Genomic DNA, 25,903 nt, shown 5'->3' with positions numbered 1-25,903 from the left:
ATTTATTTATTTATTTATTTGTTTACTTAAATATTACTTATTTATTCATTCATTTATTTATTTTATTTATTTACTTGTGTGTTTATTTTAATATGACATTTATCATCATTCATTTGTTCGTGTTATTATTATTTCACATTGTAAAATGACTTTTTATGACAGTATCGATATAACCTAAAATGTCTATTTTCCTGCATTGTCTTCAAGAAAACACGCCAAGCTTTTGTTAATGCTCAACCACGCAACTCATGGAGTTGCAATTGACATTCGCGACGCTATTAACACATATAAACTGGAAGTTAAAATGGGCAGACTGTATAACAACGCTACCTCCAATAGAATTGATGGCCCACTGCCATGGCAACAAAGAATCAGAACTCTCACTAGCATTTGCTTTCTTCTACTGTTCGCCCTTCTTTTCAACTGTCAGTGTTAATGCACGGGCTTGATGGATGTCCTCCTTTGTCCCCTTGATCTCTTATACGGCTTGAATTCCCCGCCGAAAGCCTTTTCAAGGCAGGTGCACAATGCCTTAATGTGTGTATTCCACACCACAGGCAAGGCGTAACTCTCGCTTGGAAAACTCCCAAACTACCATGTTTCTACACGTGACCTAAAGAACAATATTATCTTCCAAAACCAATAGAAGGGCGATGGGGCCTCTTTTGCTTACGGAATTTTCTTAGTTCTATTGATATAGCAATTCTGCTTGTTCCAAATTACAATTTCAGATACTTTTTTTTAATGTTATTTAAAGACTCTCACTCTGAGAGAGGAACATAGGTTCAGGGTGTTTGAGAATAAGGTGCTGAGGAAAATTTTTGGGGCTAAGCGGGATGAAGTTACAGGAGAATGGAGAAAGTTACACAACACAGAACTGCACGCATTGTATTCTTCACCTGACATAATTAGGAACATTAAATCCAAACGTTTGAGATGGGCAGGGCATGTAGCACGTATGGGCGAATCCAGAAATGCATATAGAGTGTTAGTTGGGAGACCGGAGGGAAAAAGACCTTCCAGTCCCTACCATCATATCCCACATCCCTAATATCCATTTTAATATTATCCTCCGATCTATGTCTCGGCCTCCCCAAAGGTCTTTTTCCTCCAGGTCTCCCAACTAACTCTCTATATTCATTTCTGTATTGACTCATACGTGTTACATGCCCTACCCATCTTAAACGTCTAGATTTAATGTTCCTATTTACATCAGGTAAGAATACAATGTGTGCAGTTCTGTGTTGTGTAACTTATGTTGAGGTTTCCCTTGTCTAACATAAGACATAAAGAAAAATACAAAAGATAAAAAGAAAAGAAATTAAAACGGGAAGAAAAGAAGTTCATAAATAAAGCAAATAAATATGGGAAGAAAGCAGTCAAAAATGAATTTGAGAGAAAGGCAGAAATAAAAGGAAAGACGAGAATGAAGACAAGTTAGAAGTGAAGGGAGGTTAAAAATGGAGGAAAGAAAAAGTAACGATAAAGAAGAAAAATAAATGAAAAAGGAGATTAAAGATACACAGGGAAGAAATAAAAAGGAAAAATCACAAAACAGAGAATTAAATAAAGAAAATATATTATATATATATATATATATATATATATATATATCTGCAGTGCTTGGGAAAAGTGACATAAGTCAGTTTCCACAAACCATTTTTGATAATTTAATGACGACTTACACTGGTTTATGTCGATTTGATTTTTTTCTGTATGAATTACTGTAATGGGAGAAATACTTATGTATTTTTTTTTCCAAGCAAGCAGATGTTCCGTAAGTTGTCAATACATTATCAAAAAAGGTTTGTGGAAACTGACTTATGTCACTTTTCCCGAGCACTGCAGATATAAACGTAAAAAAAATGATACATACAGTAGTAAAGAAAAAAAAATAAAAAGTAACAAACAAAAAGGGGGTGAGAATAAAGGAAAATAAAGACAGTCAAAGGAAAGGAAAGGAAAGGAAGGGAAAGGAAAGGAAAGGAAAGGAGAGGGAAGGAGAAAGGAGAAAGGAAAGTAAAGGAAAGGAGAAAGGAGAGGAAAGGAAAGGAAAACAAAGGAGAAAGCAGAGGGAAGGAAAGGAAAAGAAAGGAAAGGAAAGGAAAGGAAAGGGGAAAGGAAAAAAGGGGAAAGAGGAAAGGAAAAAAGGGGAAAGAGGAAAGGAAAAAAGGAGAAAGGAAAGGAAAGGAGAAAGGAGAGGGAAGGAATGGAAAGGAGAAAGAGAGGGGAGGAAAGGAAAGGAAAGGAAAGGAAAGGAAAGGAAAGGAAAGGAAAGGAAAAGAAAGGAAAGGAAAGGAGAAAGGAAAGTAAAGGAAAGGAGAAAGGAGAGGAAAGGAGAAAGGAGAGGAAAGGAAAGGAAAACAAAGGAGAAAGCAGAGGGAAGGAAAGGAAAAGAAAGGAAAGGAAAGGAAAGGAAAGGAAAGGAAAGGAAAGGAAAGGAAAGGAAAGGAAAGGGGAAAGGAAAAAAGGGGAAAGAGGAAAGGAAAAAAGGAGAAAGGAAAGGAAAGGAGAAAGGAGAGGGAAGGAATGGAAAGGAGAAAGAGAGGGGAGGAAAGGAAAGGAAAGGAAAGGAAAGGAAAGGAAAGGAAAGGAAAGGAAAGGAAAGGAAAGGAAAGGAGAAAGGAGAAAGGAAAGTAAAGAAAAGGAGAAAGGAGAGGAAAGGAAAGTAAAGAAAAGGAGAAAGGAGAGGAAAGGAAAGGAAAGGAAAACAAAGGAGAAAGCAGAGGGAAGGAAAGGAAAAGAAAGGAAAGGAAAGGGGAAAGGAAAAAAGGGGAAAGAGGAAAGGAAAAAAGGAGAAAGGAAAGGAAAGGAGAAAGGAGAGGGAAGGAATGGAAAGGAGAAAGAGAGGGGAGGAAAGGAAAGGAAAGGAAAGGAAAGGAAAGGAAAGGAAAGGAAAGGAAAGGAAAGGAAAGGAAAGGAAAGGAAAGGAAAGGAAAGGAAAGGAAAAGACAGGAGAAAAGAGAGGAAAGGAAAGGAAAACAAAGGAGAAAGGAGATGAAAGGAAAGCAAAGCTAAGTAAAGGAGAAAGGAGAGAGAAGGAAAGGAAAAGAAAGCAAAGGAAAGAAGAAAGGAGAAAAGAAGAAAGGAGAAAGGAGAGTGAAGGAAAGGAAAGGAAAGGAAAGGAGAGGAGAGAGGAAAAAGTAAATCAAAGGGAAAAGGAAATGAAAGAGAAAGAAAAGGAGAGAAAAAGGAAAGGAAAAGGAATAGAAAAGAGGAAGATAGGGTAAAAATTGGAAAGAAAAGAAAAAAACACACAGCAATACGAGATAAACGAATGTAAAAGTGAAATATTTCACTTCTAACAAGAACTGCTTAAAATGCATTGCTGGGCGAACTCGCAGAGGGATATTGGATATATGCATAAACACAAATGCTAAACTCTGAGGGTATGCTGCCTCCGGAATCTTGTATATGCGTGGAATTGAACCCGTAACGCTGGAGTTGCATTAAAATATTTTGGTGGCATCAGCAAAACACAAAAAAACTCACAGGTATATCATTAATTAGACTATGCGGAGCGTTTTGTTATGATAAAAACAATGCCTGTATAACAAGCAGAATCTACAGAGCTCGTCTGCTTGGTTACTGGACCGCGTGTTCATTAATTCCAACGCAAACATTTGTATTTTTCATGCAAATTATTTCAAAACACGATATACCTAGTTTCTCTGTACAGTCTCTCCTGGCTTCAGTATAATACTCCCTCTTAACTTCCTAGCACGTCCATGAATTATATTAGTTATCCACCTGCACCTTTCGTTCTGATTCGTTCATTCACTCAGTAAAAGAATTACTGCTTCTTTGAGTGACCAAATAACAAACACATTATGACTGGCGAAGTCACTGAATGACAGTATAAAAATGTAATGGATATCTTGTTAACTGACAAACTTATTCATTCTATAACCAAGTTTTGCTACATCAACTCACTCATTGACCGACTGCACGGACTTGTAATTAACTCATTCATTGTCTAACTCACAGGTTCAATTAATGCCTTACTGGTTGATTTTCTGGGTTTGAAAGATTAGAGTGTATTAGCCCAGCTTGCCCTAATGACGATGAAAGCGTAATGGAACTGAGAAAAATTCTCTCCGGCGCCGGGATTTGAACCCGGGTTTTCAGCTCTACGTGCTGATGCTTTATCCACTAAGCCACACCGGATACCCATCCCGGTGTCGGACAGAATCGTCTCAGTTTAAGTTCCAACTCTTGGGTTCCCTCTAGTGGCCGCCCTCCGCACTACGACATGTCTATGAACGTAGGACTGAAGTCCACACATATGCTAAGGCGCACTCGTTATGAGTGACTAGTTGGCCGGGATCCAACGGAATAAGCGCCGTCTTAAATCACGAAGTATTTACGCATATCATATATATTATCATATATATATATCATATCGATATATATCGATATATCTCATCGAGCCAAAGGGACGGAGCTGATAATACCTTTAAATTTGAAAAATAAAAACATAGAAAACTATTTCACTTGTAGCTCGTATGACAGTTTTTATATCTTTATAAACCAGTACTCTTCAACTTAAAATAAAATTAAAGCAAGAAAATAATATTTGTTCTTATTAAATTATTTGACAATCCATCACATAAGTATTCGGACAAGATAAGGCGATAATGAAGCAAAGGTAGGACGTTGAAGTTTCTGGAAGAGAATGCACTCTTACAGCCGATTTATAACTGCAAAATTCCACACAGGATCTTCCAACGAACAGTATCTTACGCAAAATAGAGCAATTTCTTTCATACAAGTATCACAGACGCTAAAAGAACCATCTAGTCTGACAGCCTGAGAAAACTGTACTGTATTTTGTAGCACTGGAATACTTAGAGATTTCAGTCTACAATTCGCGAATGTATGTTGTGTTATGTCGGAAGCTACGAGCTTCTTCAGACAGGAAGAACGAGTAGGAAGAAAGAGGGGAGAACTCCCACGAGACTGCGGGGATTTTAACTGCACACACACAACACAACACAACACACACACAACACAACACAACACACACACACACACACACACCTGATCAATAGGTCACCAGTTGCGAACATCGAGGTGAGAGAAGACTGAGAGAACCATTCGTTAATGTCGAGAGATCGTGTCCGAAAAATGTTACCGTGAACAACGGAGACAGTATCACATGATATCGACACGGGGGACAGAATGTTTCATCAATTCCTGCTATGGAACACGGGTGAGCGACCGTTTTGATGCTTGTGGCAATTTTGAAACTTTAACTTTAGCTATTCCTCTTCTGTAGTTCAAGTGATAACATTTTCAGATACAAATCCAGAGCACCCGTGTTCGATTACCAGAAAAAAAAAAGTGCGCATACCATTATATCTGCCTTCCATAGAAATTGGATGTTCGTTCGGTGTTATCTAAGGCGGTGAATCTCGTCTAGTGTTCGTTACGAATCTGAAAAGCATGCCGAGGAGCGAAAAATCTTCAATAACAAATTATCTTTGATATCAGTCTATAAAACAATTTTTTTTTCGGTACCGCCTAATACTATGAAGATAAAATTTTGAACAGCTATTATAAACAAAGTGACAAGATTACCTAGTACACCTTAATTTCATTTCATTACTTATGTACTGGTTTCCAATTTTTCTACACCAACGTTCCCAATTACTTTTCTTCAAGGGTCAGAGGGCACAGCCAATTAAAACTGAAATATTTGAGAAAAATTGTTTTCATTTTGGGTTAATTACAATATTGAAAATGTTCTTCATGATACCCAATATGTATTAACAGTAACTTCTAGTTCGTAATAGCGTTACCAGCAAATATTTGTTACAACTATTTTATATTTACTGGGGAGAGGTTCACCATTAGCCTGTAAAAATTGAAGACCTCAGAACAATATCGATCAAATGTGGCATTTTCGGATTTTCAAACTTTCTTACTATTCCCGCCTCATAGAATCAGAATCTGTCATTGGTTCTCTCATGAACCCATTTGTAGTATTAGAAACTGAAGTTCATGTAATAGGCTGTTCCAAAAAATAAAGTGAATAGAAACTTTGTTTTTTCTCTCCTGAAAAGTTGCCTTTTGGTTCATAACCCACTTATTGTACTGAGATCTTCAATTGTGAAATTCAATATCTCAGCTACTATAAAAAGTAAATAAACAAAACTTTTCATGCTTAATATACATACCTACATTACACTTTATAAAATACTGTTCAGAATATTAAAATAGCTAATAATTACGTGTAAAAATAATATCAAATATAATTTTTACAACCGTAAGGCATTTACATAATAAAATATAACATTAATTAAATATCTGCATGATCCTTTTACTGGATTTTTTTAAAAACCTACACCAAAAACATAGTCCAGGATACTCCTTCAGGAAATTAATTAATTAATTTATTTATTTATTTATTTATTTATTTATTTACTTATTTATTTATTCATTCATTCATTTATTCATTCATTTATTCATTCATTCATTCATTCATTCATTTATTAATTAATTCATTCATTTATTTACTTATTTACTTAAATATTATTTACTTATTTATTTATTCATTCACTTATTTATTTTATTTATTTATTCCTTCATTCATTTATTTATTCATTTATTTATTCATTCATGTATTTATCTATTTATTTATTTATATATTTATTTAAATATTTATTTATTTATTCTTTTTTTTCAAATTTTGCCACCCACAAAACACATTGCACTTTTCTTTGGGCATCCATCTTGTATAATTAATTGTAGCAATGAAAATTATTGCATTTGTCCGATTGTTAACTTAACAACTTACAGACGAAAAACTTTGAGAGTTTTATTTTCTTCTGGCACCAATAATTACATTTCTACCTCTATTCATTAAAAAAAAATATAATTCTCTGAAACACCATCATGACTTTTGGGACACAGTGTACTTAATTTACGTTTGCTTCGTATATTAAGCTCTACAGTAACAGAATTAGAAGAAGTACTGAGGAATCAGCTATACCGTGAATTCATTCAACCTTTCGCCCAGCAGTGATCTATCGTTGCCCGCTGGAGAAGATCTGACACGCGACTGACGGAACACCGAGAAAAAAAACTCTGTACGATATCTATAAGTTTCTAGAATTATTTCAGATTCAGGGTTACATTGCGTATTCATACATCGTACACCTGTAAAATGTTGTTAAGAACTGCGCTATTTAAATTACTCATTATGTACGAACGTAGCGCTAGCTAGCGATAGGTAACTATAATTACGCATCCTGTTTCATTGCTTCTGCCTACCATGCGTCTCGCCAACAATAAAAATCAGTGTTGCCAACTCGATTCTTAAAACCCGCTAAGATACTGTGCAGAAACAGCTAAATTGTTATTGTGTTTTAAAAAAACCGCTAAATCCATATATATATATATATATGCAGACGTGGACAAATTATTAGCAAAATTGAAGATTTTTATTATATATTTTTACAAAATATGATTCTTCAATTTAGACTACAGTTGACATTTTTGTGTATTTCCAAATTATTAGCAAAATTGAAGATTTGCGTTGCATATTTTTCAAAATTTAACTCCTCAATTTGGACTACATTTGATATTTTTTGCATATTTACAAATTATTAGCAAAACTGGAGATTTTTATTGTATATTTTTACAAAATTCGATTCTTCAATTTGGACTACAGTTGACATTTTGGATATTTCCAAATTATTAGCAAAACTGAAGATTTTTGTTTTATATTTTTACAAAATTTGACTCTTCAAAGCAGTTGACATTTTTGCTAATTTACAAATTATTAGCAAAATTGAAGATTTTTATTATATATTTTTACAAAACTTGACTTCTCAATTTAAACTACAGTTGACATTTTTGCATATTTCTGTCTACTGTAATGATGGAAATATCCAAATTATCAACTGTAGTCTAAATTGAAAAGTCAAATTTTATAAACAAAATATAATAAAAATCGTCAATTTTGTTAATAATTTGTCCACGTCTGTATATATATATATATATATATATATATATATATATATATATATATATATATATATAAATTGTATCAAAACTATTCTGTTGCATTTCCCTGTGCCTGGGCACTCCTACATACCCCCAGATAGTGTATTCGGTGTGATCGAAAGAAAGGTGCGTAAAATTAAAAACATCATTCACCCCAATGAGTACATCGAAATCTTCAAGGAATCCGGCACTGTCACGAGAGTGGGGTTGGATTTTGAAGTCCATGACTGGAAGGCAACAACAGAGATGGCAGTAAAGAAGCCCAGCAACTGGCATTTCCAGTTTTTTCCATGTAAAAGATTTATACTCCAAAGAAGAAGAAGAAACAATGTTGGTTTGGTGCAAGGGGAGGTGGCCAATGAGTGGAAATCTCTATCCATGGACAAAAGTAAATTCTGTTCCTCTAAATCCAAATAAAGTGAAGGGTGTTAAAAAGCTACTAGAGAAGCACTATGGGGACCAGTGGATGACGCTTGATTCACCCAGATTCTATGTAAATCTCTTCCAAATGAATGCTCAGGATGTTGGTGCCCCTTCTGATGATGCTGATGATAATGTCCTTGACATGGAAAATGATGAAGACGAACGTATGGGAGATGATGTATTGATTGTTGAAGGTGAATATGCTATGTAAAACTTAGGTCATAAATTCTGTAAAGTACAAGTTCATAAAAAATAAGCAACACCTTTGTATTAATTAATACTTATTGTCTACATTATTTCTAACTATTTTTCCATACATGTTTTCAATAAATATGTCTGCAAAGTTTGATTCTGAAACGCAACTTTTCAAAATAATTTTGCAACAAAATTATCTAAATCCCCAATAACCTTTTCCAAAACTCACCAAATCCTCATTCCTGTTCCAAAACACTCCAACTCCATATTTTATCTTCATTTTTCTCAGCTTGTATTAAATATTGTTCTACAAGGCTTGTGGAAACTCAATGTTATGCTTCTCTGGAAGCATTAACACAAAACCTGAAACTAAAAAGTCCATATCCTAAGCACAAAAGTCTTTGCTCCTCCTGAAAAATGTATGCTTTGTAAGTTGGTGAGTTTTGGAAATGAGCAACTGATATGGGCAATATAAATTTCATGAATTTTACCCACTAAACTATCACTGAAAAACGTTACATCTAGCGGGGAAAACAGCTGATTTGGCAACATTGATAATAACAGAGGAACATAGGTTGGGAAATCGTTTATGAAAAATCCTGTCTCAATGATGTATTTATTCCACACACGTATTTCGACTGGCTCGCTCGGATTTGAATCCGGTTCTCTAGCGTGTAACACTGATACTTAAGCCTTTCGTTTAACAAGTAGTATTCCTTCTGAGGTAAGTTAGACAAATTCGTGTAAAACAAGATCTAAGACTCTACAATCTGCCATCATGACTAACCTGTCAATCCCTTGCCAAAGGAACAGACAAGCTGTCGATTGCGTCATGTGGAAGATGAGTCTGGGGTGTCTTGATACAAATTGGACAACGTACGGGATGTCAGCTTCCTCCACACTGCCACAGCGAGGAGAATATCCCGGAATATGGGAACGTGATACAGTGTGGAAAAGAGAAGACGCAGCATTATTAATAAAAGAGCGTTCTCCACTTACTGACGTATGGGTGAATATTATGGATTACAGCTGGAAAGGTTGGCGGGGAGGAGAGTATAACCTATGCGGACTTCGACCTCTCATGTGGGCCGTTGGTGCTACCTTCATATTTTGACATGGGTTAGAAATATTAAGTTTTTCCATTAATCTTTTTATGTGCCATTCTACCTCTCTTCCGAAGCAAACCATGCTGCCAAACTAAAGGTTGTCATCGTCTTTAAACTTCCATCTCGGGTTTAAACCAGCAAACCTCCTATACTGGATAATTATGGAATATCGTCTAGCCTATGTATTCTTCCTTTTTAGCACGACAGAATCATAGGAAGATTAAAATCAGAAGTAGTTTTTAAATAACAAAATATAACAAAACAATCTTTCTTACATTTGTTTCAGTTCATTTCATCTCGAAGTTTTGAGATCTCGTGGAACTGTTAACAGGTATCACCACCATGTGCACTCTATCTCAAAATAATTTGAAGTAAATAAAATAGAGATGTACAGATCAAATACAACGAATTAGATCTTTTTAGGTTCTGGCAAGTAAAATACACAATTTTAGGTCCTAATGTATGCATTAGGTCTTTTTGCTTGCTTTTGCTTTTGCTTTTGAGGGTTTCTCCACTATTTAGCGGTTACCCTGTATTCCCATTCGCCAATCTTCCCGGTCAAGCCATTCATCTCCTTCCAGAGACCTGTCACTCATCAATCTATGGATCTGTCCTCTCCAGGTTGTTCTTGGCCTACCCCGCTTCCTTCTACCATGAGGTGACCATTCCAAAAGAGTTTTAGGCCACCTACTTTCCTCCATTCTTCTGACATGTCCATACCATTGAAGAGTTCGTCTCTCAATTCTGTCCATCACTGTCTCCTCCATATCCATCATCCGTCTCACTTCTTCATTTCTCCTTCTTTCTAATCTGGAAACTCTGGCACTACGTCGTATTCCGTCCATTTCCACTGCCAAAATCTTAGATTTTTTACTTTCTACCAATGTCCACCCCTCTGCGCCATATGTCATTATACTTTCCACAACCGCCGTCAAAATCCTCTTCTTGGTGTCATTCAATATCGTCCTGCTCCACAGTACTCCATTCAGCATCCTTATGGCTTTTCTTGCTTGCACCAATCTACTATCTATTTCGGAGTTACAACTCCCTAAATCATCAATATATGACCCCAAATATTTAAATTTTTTAATTTGTCCGGGTATCATTCTCTTGGGAAACGTAATCATATAATTTAAGGTGAATAGGTGATTGGCCTCTTGCACCCGATTCTAGAATTAAAGCGTCCAGAACCGCCTCCCTGTTGTTCTGGGGATTAGTTAGGGTATTTCCCCCCTAATAAAAAACTGTTATGGTTATACCGCCAATACTCGGTCCCTGATGAGACTTTGTCTGATGAGGTCTTTTTTAGATCCTATAAAATTTAAACCTACTCACTATAGAACCCACTACCAACTATCATATATTATATTGACACCGTTGTCCTGAGGTACCTTGCACACTATGCAGTCAAGGACTAGCCTTATTGTAAACAGGTTGCTGTTGTAGGTTTGTCGTCATCAGTTTGTGGTTAAATTACAAACCTACCAACTTCCTTGCATATTGCGCGAATCACCTGCAATTAGCTAACGATTTATAGTTTTTCAATTCGGTTTGTAATGTGTTTCACTATTCATTTTCCTAGCTATCTATATCACTCTTACAGTTTTTAACATTGTTCCCACACCCAACTCATTTTTGGCCTTTTCACCTTCTTCTGATGAAGTTCTAGCTTTAACGTAAAGAGCCCTTTGCAAAGCCTCATTTTCTAACACAGTAAGCTTCGTTTTGAGATTTTCGCATGGTGACCCAAATGCAACATACGAGCCTTTAGAGCAGAAGTGGTGTAAGTCAAAATTGTGTGATAAGGTTTAAAGTAAAAATTCTGTAAAATACAGCGCAAAGTATCAATTAATATGTGCTTCGTGTTATCCACTCACTACTAATAGTTTAACTAAATTGAATATTAATTGCTATTTTGCGCTGTATTTTGTAGAATTTTTACTTTATACCTCATCACCCAGTTTTGACTGACACCACTTCTGCTCTCAACGGCTCATATATCACTACAGTCGGCCTGGGTAGCGTAGTCGGTATAGCGCTGGCTTCTGTGCTCGAGGTTGCGGGTTCGATCCCGGCCCAGGTCGATGGCATTCAGGGCGAAGTGCATCAACATCGGTTAAAAACGCAGTAATCACAGATTACGAAACGACGGTTAAACAATAACGGCGGTTAAAATGTAATTTCTGTGCATCATTCATAATCACCGATTACTTAAACATGGTTAACTGACACCTCATTGAACCAGAGTAAAGTCTATGATGGTACACTGTTTCTACAAAATGACAAAAGGAAAGCATCCATACCGCTGCAAAGATAATAGTCAACGTCTAAAAACGACTGCGCTCACTCCGTTCTACATCGAAATGAACATGTCCTACATTTTCGCGTTGCATTTGTTTGCCTTTGGGCGCTGTTATATTTGCGAGTTGCATTTCTTTGTTTTTAGTGCTGTTAGGTTAAAATCGTACAAAATAAAAAATTGAATGCAAAAATGATTATATTCCAATATGAGGTTAAAGTATCGATAGACTTACTTACTATATTTAAATATATTATATAAAAAATAAGGAATATCCATAAAGGAAAAGGATGGAGAAGATTAGTAGGAATGTGTGTACGATCCAGGAGCTCATTTAGGTTACTGTTCATTATCCTAAGATCCATCCATAACTTCTCTTTGTTCAGCCAGTGACATAGAGAAAGAGATACTCAAGTATTCCCTCTTAAAATATAGAAAATAAGTTACATAGAATCGTAACATAAGCAGCCGATCAATAGAAAAAATAAGATTGATTTTGTGTTATTTCAAGTGAGCCATTTGTAGATTTTGATAAACGACATCCTCCTGAAATTTTCTGTCTCGTAAGAATTCTCTCTTTCCACTAAAGAAACTTCACACTCACGCTCTAGGCATATCCAAGTAATTCAAGTACTGTGTAATAATAATCGTCTTCGAAATAAACATCTGTGGCTCTGGCCGCCATTTTGCTTTACTTGCTCTACTAATCACTGGTTATCTCCTTTAACCGCTCGAATATGGCCGGTTAGAGATTACTGTGGTTAACCTTCTATTTAAGTCGTAACCGAGGTCGATCCACCATAAAAATGCTTAACCAGGGGTTAGGTGACAATTTTAACTACTGGTTACACTAACCGCCGTTGATGCACGTGGCCATTAGCCTAAGTGTGCTTAAATGTGACAAGCTCATGTCAGTAAATTTTACTGGCATGTAAAAGAACTCCTCCGGGACAAAATTCCGACACACCGGCGAAATTGATATAACCTCTGCAGTTGCGAGCGTTGTTAAATAAAACATAATTTAAATTTATATCACTACACAGTTAATTTATAAGTACCTGTATCATATTGAAATAAAAATGAGTAGAAACATATCGGTACAATATTTTGAAGTTTTAACACAATACTAGAGGAACATGATCTTCACACCACAAATGTCACACAACAAGAAATAGTTTCTTTCCCGCTCAACTGCAAGACACCTCTAGCGAGAACCTGTTTTGACGCGTGAACTTCAATGGTTCTTAAAAACAATAAATGAAAAAGTACTGTTTAAAATCAGATCCTTGAACGGTTCCTTAGCTCAATGGACGACGAAGGAAACTAAGTAGCTATAATCCTTTCGCTGTAAGAAAAATCCTAATATAAACAATAGCACGTGACTCAAGTGAGGCTTCATTGGCCGCTGTTTGGCGCCATAGAATTCAGTACATGTTCCCGCCTACTGTTGTACATTCTGTGCCATGTTAAACATTTCCCGTTACTCGTCAAGTAGGCCTAACCTCACTACTATGCATTCATTTGCTTAGGAAACATTTACTTTTTAATTACTGTAATTAAAACTCACATAACTTATTATATATATTTAAGACTATTTGTTTTTCTCCGCTTTTGAGAGGGTTTCTACTCTTATGTTTAATAACCACACACACCGAGGATGCAGAAGCCCACGTGCTTAAATGAACAGCTACAAGCTCAAGTGATGCCAGTTTGTTACAAAAACAGACTACCTCGGTATTACTGTTGGTATTCATCCGCGTTCATAGTACATAACAAAATATAAAAGTAGCTTTTCTTTTACATATCGTTTCACATATGAGTGAAGTTAATATGTTTCATTGTATTTAACAACTAGAATTCAATTTTTTTATTTTCAAATAATACAAGATGATAGTTTCCAAATACGGACTATATTTTCCTGCGTCGTGTGAGTGTTTCAACTGGCAGCCAATCACGGGTATGACAGCAACGTGCTTGTGTTTACAGTAGGATTTTTCTTACAGCGAAAACAGTATAGTTGGTTGTATAAATATCTCAATTTCGGTCAAAAGTGGACATTAATGTTTTTTGGTCTCACCGCTTCATATATTGTAAAAGTGTAATAAAAATCATGTTCCACATGTTTCGTTTTATTATAAGGTCCCTGAGACAAATAACGCGACCTTATTAATTCTTGTTAACGACACCTGATTTCGGTAGTGCACTACTGTAGCCTGCATTCGCTTGCAATCTAGTGATGAAATGAGTTACTAGCTGTCCGCTGACATTAAATTTACGAGTGACATGATATTCCAGCATTTTGCTGTTGTGTGTTGATAGTGAAAGGCTGTTTTTATATCAAGATAAGAGGCAATATTTTATTTTGTATGTTGAGCAAATAATAACTATACTAAACTATATATTTCGTGGTCCTTAAATATTCTTCTATGCAGAGAAAATATTTGCTATTTATAAAATCTGAAAATGTTAGAGAAACAGACGTGTAATGTTATCAAGTACTCAGTAGCACTTTAACGCCACGTGGATTTAAAGATCTACATATAAAATTTTAAGTTATGTTAGTACGGTACTCATTTATTTAACAATAGTCGTCAGTATTTAATAGTATTTTCATTGCTTTTATATTCATATTGTATGAGGTATTTACATGGTAAGTGTGGAAACATCAAGAAAAACACTAACCTTTTAACTTACAAATGTCCAGAAGGTGCATAGTGAAGATATTGGTTCAATTGCTTATCAAACTCTTTAATTTTTTTGTTTTACTCGTGGAAAATATTCATATTTAACTAAGGTTAATGCTTTTGTGTTTATAACTTTCTACTGTGTCTCGTCTCTTTTTTTGAAAGTAAGGAGTTACCGGAAAACGTATTTTCCTAATCCATTTGCTGTTTCAACTTCAGATCAAGAATATTTCATTAGTGATTTTGTACCTTTTATTAATAGAAGCTCAAATGTATTTGCTTAGTTCAATTTGTGTTGCTTAGGAAAAATAATTCATTAATAATTATAAGTGTATAGGTTACCAGAAAATAGGTGGCGTTAATTGGATAAGCTGTTCCTAATAACGCCAGTATACAAAGTTTTCCTATTTGAGTTGTAATTCTTTTCCAGTATATAATATCACCATTTTCATTGTGCTATTTTCTAAAGATAAGATTAAAGTTTCTTTATCATAATCTTTGTGTTTGTACGTAGCTTATTTCCAGAGCAACAGTGACTTAAGTGTTAACGTGGCGTTATTTGGTACGTGTACCTTATTACCAACTCAACTGTAATGTGTATTTTATACAATAAAATTTTCTCGGATGTTAATAGTTATTTATGGTACTTGTGAGGTAAGTGCATCTTTATTGCACGAGTGGAAAGATTTAAGCACGAGGCGTCAGCCGAGTGCTTAAATTACACGAGTGCAATAAAGATCACGCTCACAAGTATCATACGTAATTTTATCCATGACCATAACGAAAAATTATGTTTTATAAAAGAAAATATGTTGAAAATAAGTCCTCATGTAATCACATACCATGACATGGATTTTAGAATCAATACGTTACTAGGTAGGTCATGATGTAGGAGGCCATGATTAGTAAAGAATGGTATCTAAGGCATTGGATAAATAACAAATTATAATTAATTATATAATTTTAATATATATTTTTTTCACTTTAAACGTGTATTTTCGTCTTTTTGAAGTTTCAGGGATTATTTAGAAGTGTTCACGGAAATAATGTGGTTAAAATAATTTCACATTTTACTTCTGTAAACTTAAGAGGAATATTAAAACTTCATTAATCATCGTGTCTGTTTAGCTCAGTTGGCTAACGCGTTGTTTTAAAATCCTATAAACCCAACTTCGTAGGTTCAAGTCTCCTCGCATCCCAAAAGGTAAATTATTACAAAATTTTAAAAAGATGCATATTAGATATGGATGTAATGTACAAATTACGACGTAGCAGATAGAGAAAAGAGAAGGAGATTGAGTGTATGTATATTTAAGAAATGGTAATAAAGAAGTAGAGGTAGTGACATCTAGTAACTATGAATAATTTCGAGGGAAAAATTGTTCCGGAGCCGGGTATCGAACCCGGGACCTTTGGTTTAACGTACCAAAGGTCCCGGGTTCGATACCTGGCTCCGGAACAATTTTTCCCTCGAAATTATTCAAATCAACTTTACAGGGAGTTATACCTGAAAATCTTGATTTGCATCTAGTAACTAATATATTAACTTCTTGAGTAATAGTTCAATGGAAAAGTATACGTGTGTACCCGGGTACTAGGAAAATACTAATGAACTGTGAGATAAAGTTCAAACTGTGAGGTAAAGTCTTTATCTCACTAGTGAAATAAAGTAATGTTGAATAATAGCCTACTTTACACACGCAAAAGTATTTAGTAAAGGCATGTTTTTCGTTATGGTCATGGATAAAAAAATAAATGTGTTGTTTTAAGATTAAATCTCCATAGCAACGTGAAAAATTCAAATTGTTTCTCGTTCGTCCATTCAATAGCAATACAAATTCTTTCTTACACTTGCATTCTTTTAACCTGGCTTTATTTCTCTCCAAGCATCCAATCTTTGCAAGCTTAGCCAATTCCTCCCCTCATCCTTCAGCCCTTTGGAATGGAGGCGCAAACCAACACTCCATCATTCTTCCTTCCCCACAGAAAGAATGCTTTTCCTCTTCTCTCTTTACCTTTCTCTCTCGTGCACACCTCTGTGCTCCGTATTGATTTGAAAGGTGAGGTGTTTCTACTTTCGAGAGGGCGATGTCACCTCGAAATTAAACGCGACGCCGGTCTAATCAACTTAGTGGACCCTCCATTAAGGTCACTCTTCAGTCCGATTCCCTAGTTTCCGCGATGACAAGCAAACTCACATTAAGTCTGACACTCTGTCGTCCATGCGGTTGATCTGCGAAATGAACTATATAATTCCTTCATTGTCAGGGTAGGCATATGTGTATCAATGAACGAGTCAATTTTGTAAGGCTAATGCCCGGTTTCTGTACACCTCAGTTAACTGTCAGTTACTTATCTTAGAAAGCATGATGACAGAGATATTCCGATAGTCAATATAATGTAGTATAATCTATACTAATAATAAATCTGTAGCCGAAATTTTTCTGGTAATTCTCGATTTTCCAAAAATAATTGGTCCTAACATATATAATTAACCACCCTGAAACTGAAAATCGCTTTTTTTGAAATTTTTGTTTGTATGTCTGTCTGTCTGTCTGCCTGTCTCTCTGTTTGTTTGTTACCTTTTCACGCGATAATGGATGAACGGATTTCGATGAAAATTGGAATATAAATTAAGTTCGTTGTAACTTAGATTTTAGGCTATATGGCACTCAAAATACATTATTTAAAAGAGGAGTTATAAGGGAGCCTGAATTAAATAAATCGAAATATCTCGCTTATTATTGATTTTTGTGAAAAATGTTACATAACAAAAGTTTATTTAAAAATAATTTGCGATCAGTTTTATTCCTTGATAAATTTTGATAGGACTGATATTTAATGAGATAAATGAGTTTTAAAATTAAAATAACTGCCATCTAAGGTCGTATAATGAAATAAAAAACAAATTACTTCGTCTATAAGGGGCCTTGGACAGCAACAATCGAAAGCTATGAAAGATAGCCTACAGAGAATGTTTCTGTGTTTGTATGAAGTAATATCGGAAGCTAAATTAACCGATTTGTATAATTAATTATTATTTCACCATTGGAAAGTGTAGTTTCTCTAGATGGACATAATGCTATAATGTTATTACAGTAACTTCTGATATAATATAATATAATATAATATAATATAATATAATATAATATAATATATGTAATGTACTATTATATAATATAATTTAAGTTATTTCAAAGGTTCAGAACCATAGTGGGCCAAACGCCATTTACTGAATACGTATAAAACAAGGGTTATAATTAAGTTATTACCATAATTCAATGGAAACCTATAACAAGTAAAATAAAGTATACACATTAAATCTAAATGATGTCAATGTTCATTAAACTATGGTTGCATGTAATAAAAATTAGAAATATGTTAAAGGAATTGTCATTGCACCAATGAGTGGTCTCTGGACCAAAATGATCGCATTTTAATTATTTGGATGCAATTTAAATTAAGTAACATATTAAACGATTTATCCTTCTATCAAACACGAATGTTCCCTGGATCAAATGTCCTATTTTAATTATGTAATTACTTTATATTTATTTCTAACGGGTGCAGCGGAGCGCACGGGTACGGCTAATCTAATAATATTTTATTTAGAGTTCAGTCTAATTGACATATCACAGTTTAAAATCAATAACACTTACAAATGTAAATGATCATTGCATATTATAAAATTGAAATGCAAACGTTTTCGCCCTTGAGAATCATCAGGCATTTGACTCACAATATCTTATACAATTTTTACTATATATTTGCTGTGAAAAGCGTACCAGATAATTGATATTTACAATGTTGTATATATTAATAAACAAATACTTACATGGTTAACTCTATGATAAATGACAATCTGAAAATTTAAATGCATGCAGGTATTAAAATTATAGACTATATGATAAAGTTGTAACTAAAAGTTGTATTGATCTTATATTTCAAATTATAAAATTGTGATCACTGAAACAACATAATGAAAAAGATATGATTCCTCTTAAACTTCATAATAGGTCAATACACTTCCATTAGTTGAGTGATTTTAGTGCGAACATTGATCTCAATGATTTATCACTCCATTCAATGGTGGAATCATTATTTAAGTTCATATATACTGCACTAGGTTATATGTATTGACTTTTTGCCTTTACATTAAAACAATTTGTAGTCACAATTCCTTATAAACCCAGTCCTATTGTGTAGTTCCCTCTGTCGACAGCGAAGTTACAATCGCATTTACAACAATTTTTTATGTAGTCCAACAATATAAATATAAATCACAGCAAACAATTTTACATAATAATACTAAATTAACAAACATGGCGCTCTGAAGTGACGTAGATAAAACACGACATAAAATACATAAAAGTAAATCGTGTTAATTACATAGTCTCTAATTACACAATTATCCGAACTTTAAATGCTAATTAAAATTCCATTTCACGTCACTATTGAACTATGAATCACATAATACCATCAACCTACGCTTTGTAGCAATTTACACGGCGATATTATTAGTGGAATGAATCAGGTTCAAAAACTGATGCCAAGCTAAACATCGCTAAACCGCCAGCTATGTATTAAATTTACATAATAAACTGGATCTCCTGGGGATTCGAAATCCGGTACCGCCATATACATTGCAAATCATAATCACGGATCTAAATCCCACCACAAATTACAGAGTTTATAGACTACACTCCTTCCATATACAAACATAACTTGGGCATCTACAATATGGCTAGGATGTTATATTAAACTATCCATGTCTATGCGAAATCTCACATTTCAACAGACAAAATTGAACTACAGCCGAACTTATACAGGGACATCATTTTATTTTTACTAACATTTTTAATATTAACCTGTCTATACCTTTAGAGAACCGGAAACACCGCTTGCTCCCCCCTCCAAGACTGGAGTTCGTTGATACAGGCGTAAAACACAAATCACTCTACTAGGTATAGGAAGGAGGAAAAGTAGTTCATCCATTTACGTAAACTAGGAAATATCGCGAATTTGAGTTTGATAATTTTCATTAGGTTTTTCTTTAATCAAAGTACAGTACTGTATTAAGAATAAGTGTTTTTACTCACGAAGTGAGTTATCCATGCGAACGTATTCATTATGCAGTGTATACTGTCTACAGCACATTAGCGTACAATATAGAGAAAGAAGTTAAATTGAAAAATAATCATAATATGAATATTTAAACACAATTTTGAAAATGGTGGCCGTTCATTTCGATACAGGCTTCAGTTCTTTTGTGCATATTATCGCACTATAGGCTATTGCATCTAATTCCAATTGCCAGTTTCGTCCTTCGTACTAGTAACTCATGTTGAAATAATTCTGTACCTACTCTACGTACTGTGAATTCAATCTTCACTTCTGCCCGACCCGAAAATATAAAATTACTCAGACATGCTATCTACTGTCCGTCCAAGTGGTTATGCCGCAGGATTGTAGAAAGGGAGGAAATCACGTGACAGTTAATTACTTAACGAGGCCCTTTTATTTAAGTTAAATTAAACAGGTGTATAATATTACGTAAACGTCCAATTCCTAAGAGAAATTAATGTTTTCAGAAAAGAGCTAAGACGCCCAGCTTTTACAGAGGGGCGAGCAGAAGCAGGTGGGGGAAATCGGGATGCGACGTAGGCAAACGGACAGTACCTGTGCGAAAATATGATTCAATATTGAAAGCTCTTTCGTCACTGGAAAACGCGAACATATTTCTGGAACGTACTATACTCAGTAACTCAGTACTGCTTACTATCTGCGGTCTTGGTTCTGTGTGGAGTTGGAACTTCCTTAGTAGAAGGGGTGGGAGTGAAGTACATTCAAAAACTCAGGTACAATAAAAATTGAAGTAAAAATAAAATGATGTCCCTGTATAACTCGATATCTCGAAGTAATTTTAATTTTCCGGCGGAATCATATATAATTTACAAGTAATAATTTTTCTATATCTCGAAGTTATATTACTCGATTTTTTCGATATCTCGATGAATATTTTATCTTATCAGGATTAAATTCACGTTTTCTAGTCAGTTAAGGTGTATATCTCTCCAACGTATTATGCTTCATATTGAACTCAAGCTCCCCCAAAATCCTTATATTTAAACAAAATCGAAATAAAAGGTAAAGTAGGCCTAATCATTAAAACATCCATACTAGTGTTGTGGGACTTAATCGAGCAATTTCTGTTGTAAGAATAATCGATCAAAATATTCAATCGAATAATCGAGTCGATTAAAATTAATCGGTTGTAGTTGATCTTAATCATTATTTTGTTAATACAAACTCATACTAAAAATTCCGACAATATTCCTCTCTCGGAAATTGCTTACTTAAAAGCACAATAGTACTGTTATTTTCTAAATGCAAAGCAGGTAGCGTAGGAAAAATCTTTGCACAAACACTTCTACCTCTATTGAAACTTGAAACACAATGCGAAACCCTTATTAAGTTTTATGGTTTTCCAAGAAAACTTCCATCTTGTTGTCAGCTCATCTTCCTAGCTTATGAAATACATACTTTTCTGGAATTCGTCCCCCTCATCCCTTACAAAATAGTCATATCTACACTGAGTGCAAGTGAGAGCGTAACTATCTTCTTCTCTTTCTAAAATCTGGTAATATAATATAATACAATAGAGGCCAGTCTTCTGTTCGACCGCTGTAGTTTTGCAGTTGGAGTTTCTGCACTGAGTTTGTATCTGAAGGTTGTGTTTTTAGTTCGATAAAGAAAAAAAATCAGTTTTCTGTGGCCTGTCAAAAGTGTAAACTCCGTTATGTCATATGAGAATTTGAGAGGTAAACTCGATTAAACGTTTGGATTTAAATTGAACGATCTTGGAGAAGTGCTTGACAGAAAAAAAAGTTTTTTCGTGTTTAGTGACACAGACAACATTGTTATTAACGTAGAGCGGCGCTTAATTCAGAGCATGAGAATGCACTCACATGTTTAAAATCATTAATGAAGCAGTATTAACTAGGCGAGTCTTCATACTTTTTGTTATTTATGTTTAACTCAAAAATTTCCGGAGAAATTGACACAATAAATTATATGTTAGTAAATAATTAAAATAGTTGTTTTGTAATATAACGATACAATATGAAGACTCCACTGCAAGAATGATGGATGTCATTTGGAATACATTTTTCAGGAGAAGCAATTGAAAGTTTGAAATGTTTAGCGCTCAAAGCTTAACTGTGATTTTCCGATCATTACTGGACAATGACTATCATTATTAATGTCATATAACTCTCTATGTACATTCTATATGTCTTAAGCTATGCATTTAGAGTCGGTTCATTTTCGACAAGAAAATGATATCCATCATTCTTGCAGAGGACTCTTCATATATATAGGGCTATAAATATACAACATTTAATACTTTAGCTTATCACCAAACACAAGTTAAATTTAACAATAATTGTGTATTACAGTATATTAAAACATGTTTTCAAATCGATCAAAACTCGATTAATCGATTAAATTCAAATAGTTAATCGATTAAATATTTTGATCGATCAACAGCACTAATTTATACCCAACAGAAGGTAAACATTAACTGGTCGCCATGACAGTTTTAAGCAATTTCCAGCAATCTGATTTGCTAAAATGGTCACGTCCGCATTTGAAACACACTCTACACGGAAGTGTTAGTTTATGGAAATAACATATTTCAACTTTCACAAAAGCATGTAAATATCAGTTTCCGAAATAAACAGGCCACAGATTTCGATAAATATGGCATAGGCTATGTCCGTCTTTGAAACTGGGTTTCTCATACGTTATTAAAAACGACGTAACTAGCGTTAAGTTGTTATTCCAGAGAATGCCTCAATTGTAAACTGATTTTCAAATGAATTGTATAATAATAATCCATGGCGCTACAGCCCGTGAAGGGCCTAGACCGACCAGCCGGCTGCTGGCCTCACGCCCACATGCAGAAGCAGAGGTGGACGATCATCCAACTAGAAGAGGTATCGTGTGGTTAGCACGATGATCCCCCCAGCCATTATAGCTGGAATTCGCAACCGGATTTCGCTACCTATCGTAGCTCCCCAAGTTCATCACGAAGCTGGGTGGGCACCGGTCCCATACACTGGCCGAAATTTCATGAGAAAATTTGTTCTCCCATGAGGACTCGAACCAGCGCGCATTCCGTAACGCGATTCCTAGGCAGGATGCCTTAGACCTCGACGCCACGGCGCTGGACAAATGAATTGTATACTTAAATATATATTCTAATATTACAAATTTTGCAAAACCTTCGAAATCACTGTACGGTTATTTAAAAACACGGTAATTTTAAAATATTGGAGCCATAACAGTTTTACATCAGATTAATATTTGAAAAATATAAAAAAAAACACAAAAAAAAGTCATTATGACCTTCAAAACTGTCAAATTCTTAACTGTCACAATACAGAAACTGCAATTTTTCTCAAACCACTATGAACATAAGCAAGTGGTTTAACCCTAACAAAGACAACAAGAACAAAATAAACATTGAGAAAATCTCTGTGTCGAACAAAATAAAAAAAAAACTTCTTAATAAGAAGCATAAAATTTAGTCGAACATACTGTATAATACTACATCCACTAAAAACGCTTCTCTTTTGTAAGTAGTCTGAGTTGCTAGGCAACGAAAACGTGCATGTCCGTCTGAATCTGCAACATCACGCACGAGAGAATCGAGTGTCGGAAGCGCAACATCCGAGACGAGAGGGGGGAGAGTTATTGTTTCCCGTGCTGCATAACTACCTGCCTGGTAGGGGCAGCTGCCGATCACTCACACGAAAACAACTGCAGCAAACGTTAATTGCTACATCACTTGTGCGAAATACATACAGATACGTCGGGATGCACAACCCTATACACGAGTCGAAAGAGGATACATTTCTTCCCACTTTCCCGAATTAATAACAGTGCTGGCGCATCATTAGCCGAACAATTAGATCGTCGGCTTTCAACGTTGGAGATATCGAGTTCACAGTCCGATGAGTCAAAATTAAATTTGTATAGAGCATTCGGAGTTTAGAAAATACCATTGGCATATATCCGCCTTCTTAGCTGACATCCCCCCTTTTTTTTGTAATATTACTACTTTATTTACATATTTTCTAACGTACAATACTTACTTACTTATTGGCTGTTAAGGAACCCGGAGGTTCATTGCCGCCCTCACATAAGCCCGCCATTGATCCCTATCCTAAGCAAGATTAATCCAGTCTCTACCATCATATCCCACCTCCCTCAAATCCATTTTAATATTATCTTCCCATCTACGTCTCGGCCTCCCTAAAGGTCTTTTTCCCTCCGGCCTCCCAACTAACACTCTATATGCATTTCTGGATTCGCCCATACGTGCTACATGCCCTGCTCATCTCAAGCGTCTGGATTTAATGTTCCTAATTATATCAGATGAAGAATACAATGCGTGAAGCTCTGCGTTGTGTAACTTTCTCCATTCTCTTGTAACTTCATCCCTCTTAGCCCCAAATATTTTCCTAAGAACCTTATTCTCAAACACCCTTAATCTCTGTTCCTCTCTCAAAGTGAGAGTCCAAGTTTTACAACCATAAAGAACAACCGGTAATATAACTGTTTTATAAATTCTAACTTTCAGATTTTTTTACAGCAGACTAGATGACAAAAGCTTCTCAACCGAATAATAACAGGCATTTCCCATATTTATTCTGCGTTTAATTTCCTCCCGAGTGTCATTTATATTTGTTACTGTTGCTCCAAGATATTTGAATTTTTCCACCTCTTCGAAGGATAAATCTCCAATTTTTATATTTCCATTTCGTACAATATTCTGGTCACGAGACATAATCATATACTTAGTCTTTTCGGGATTTACTTCCAATCCTCCGCTTTACTTGCTTCAAGTAGAATTTCCGTGTTTTCCCTAATCGTTTGTGGATTTTCTCCTAACATATTCACGTCATCCGCATAGACAAGAAGCTGATGTAACCCGTTCAATTCCAAACCCTCAGTGTTATCCTGAACTTTCCTAATGGCATATTCTAGAGCAAAGTTAAAAAGTAGAGGTGACAATGCATCTCCCTGCTTCAGCCCGCAGTGAATTGGAAAAGCATCAGATAGAAACTGGCCTATACGGACTCTGCTGTATGTTTCACTAAGACACATTTTAATTAATCGAACTAGTTTCTTGGGAATACCAAATTCAATAAGAATGTCATATAAAACTTCTCTCTTAACCGAGTCATACGCCTTTTTGAAATCTATGAATAACTGATGCACTGTACCCTTATACTCCCATTTTTTCTCCAATATCTGTCGAATACGAAAAATCAGATCAATAGTCGATCTATTACGCCTAAAACCACACTGATGATCCCCAATAATTTCATCTACATATGGAGTTAATCTTCTCAAAAGGATATTCGACAAAATTTTATACGATGTCAACAAAAGTGATAGGCCTATTCCTCGAAAGTTACTACAGTTAGTCCTGTCCCCCTTCTTAAAAATAGGTACGATTATGGACTCCTTCCATTGTTCTAACGTACAATATTGGCAAAAAAACCGGACCGACCTTGTAGCTGATTTCAGAGCCTTGTTCACTCCAGAGCACGATAGACTGGTAACTAAGACTTTCGTGGTTCGAATCCTGCCTGGGAAGGAAACTTTTTTTTGTTCCTTATTCAAATTTATTAACAATACTTTCCGATTGCTGGTAAAATTCATGTTCTGGGAATAATAAGTTAATTAAGTAGTAAAATATCGCTGCAATCGAAAAGTATTGGGAATAAATTTGAATAAGGAACAAAAAAAAAGTTTCCTTCCCAGGCAGGATTCGAACCACGAAAGTCTTAGTTATCAATCTATCGTGCTCTGAAGTGAACAAGGCTCTGAAATCAGCTACAAGGGTCGGTCCGGTTTTTTTTTTTTTTTGCCACTAGTGTACATAAAATAACAGAAATTAATCTAAATCCTGTAACTAAGCACTGCTTCAAATATCAACGCTTTATATTTCTTGTAAATAAATAAACAAATAAATAAATACATTTATTGCTAGAACAAACATACACATATTTACATGAAAAAATCTCTCCAGCACCCCCAGAAAGAGTAGGCTACACACGCTACTCGTGCTCTGGGGGCATTCCACAAAATTTTTACATACAAATATTTTTGTG

At 35.1% G+C, this 25,903-nt stretch overlaps 1 protein-coding gene across 12 annotated transcripts in view; it reads right to left on the bottom strand.

Annotated features, from left to right (window-relative positions):
• Nucleotides 1-25,903, bottom strand: part of Dys (Dystrophin) — a 2,834,509-nt gene that overhangs the window by 2,112,104 nt on the left and 696,502 nt on the right. The window lies entirely within an intron of this gene.

This window comes from Periplaneta americana, chromosome 11, assembly GCF_040183065.1.
Source record: "Periplaneta americana isolate PAMFEO1 chromosome 11, P.americana_PAMFEO1_priV1, whole genome shotgun sequence".
NCBI lineage: Eukaryota > Metazoa > Arthropoda > Insecta > Blattodea > Blattidae > Periplaneta > Periplaneta americana.
Note: the sequence above shows the minus strand (reverse complement) of the source record. Positions and strands in the feature narration are given on the sequence as shown.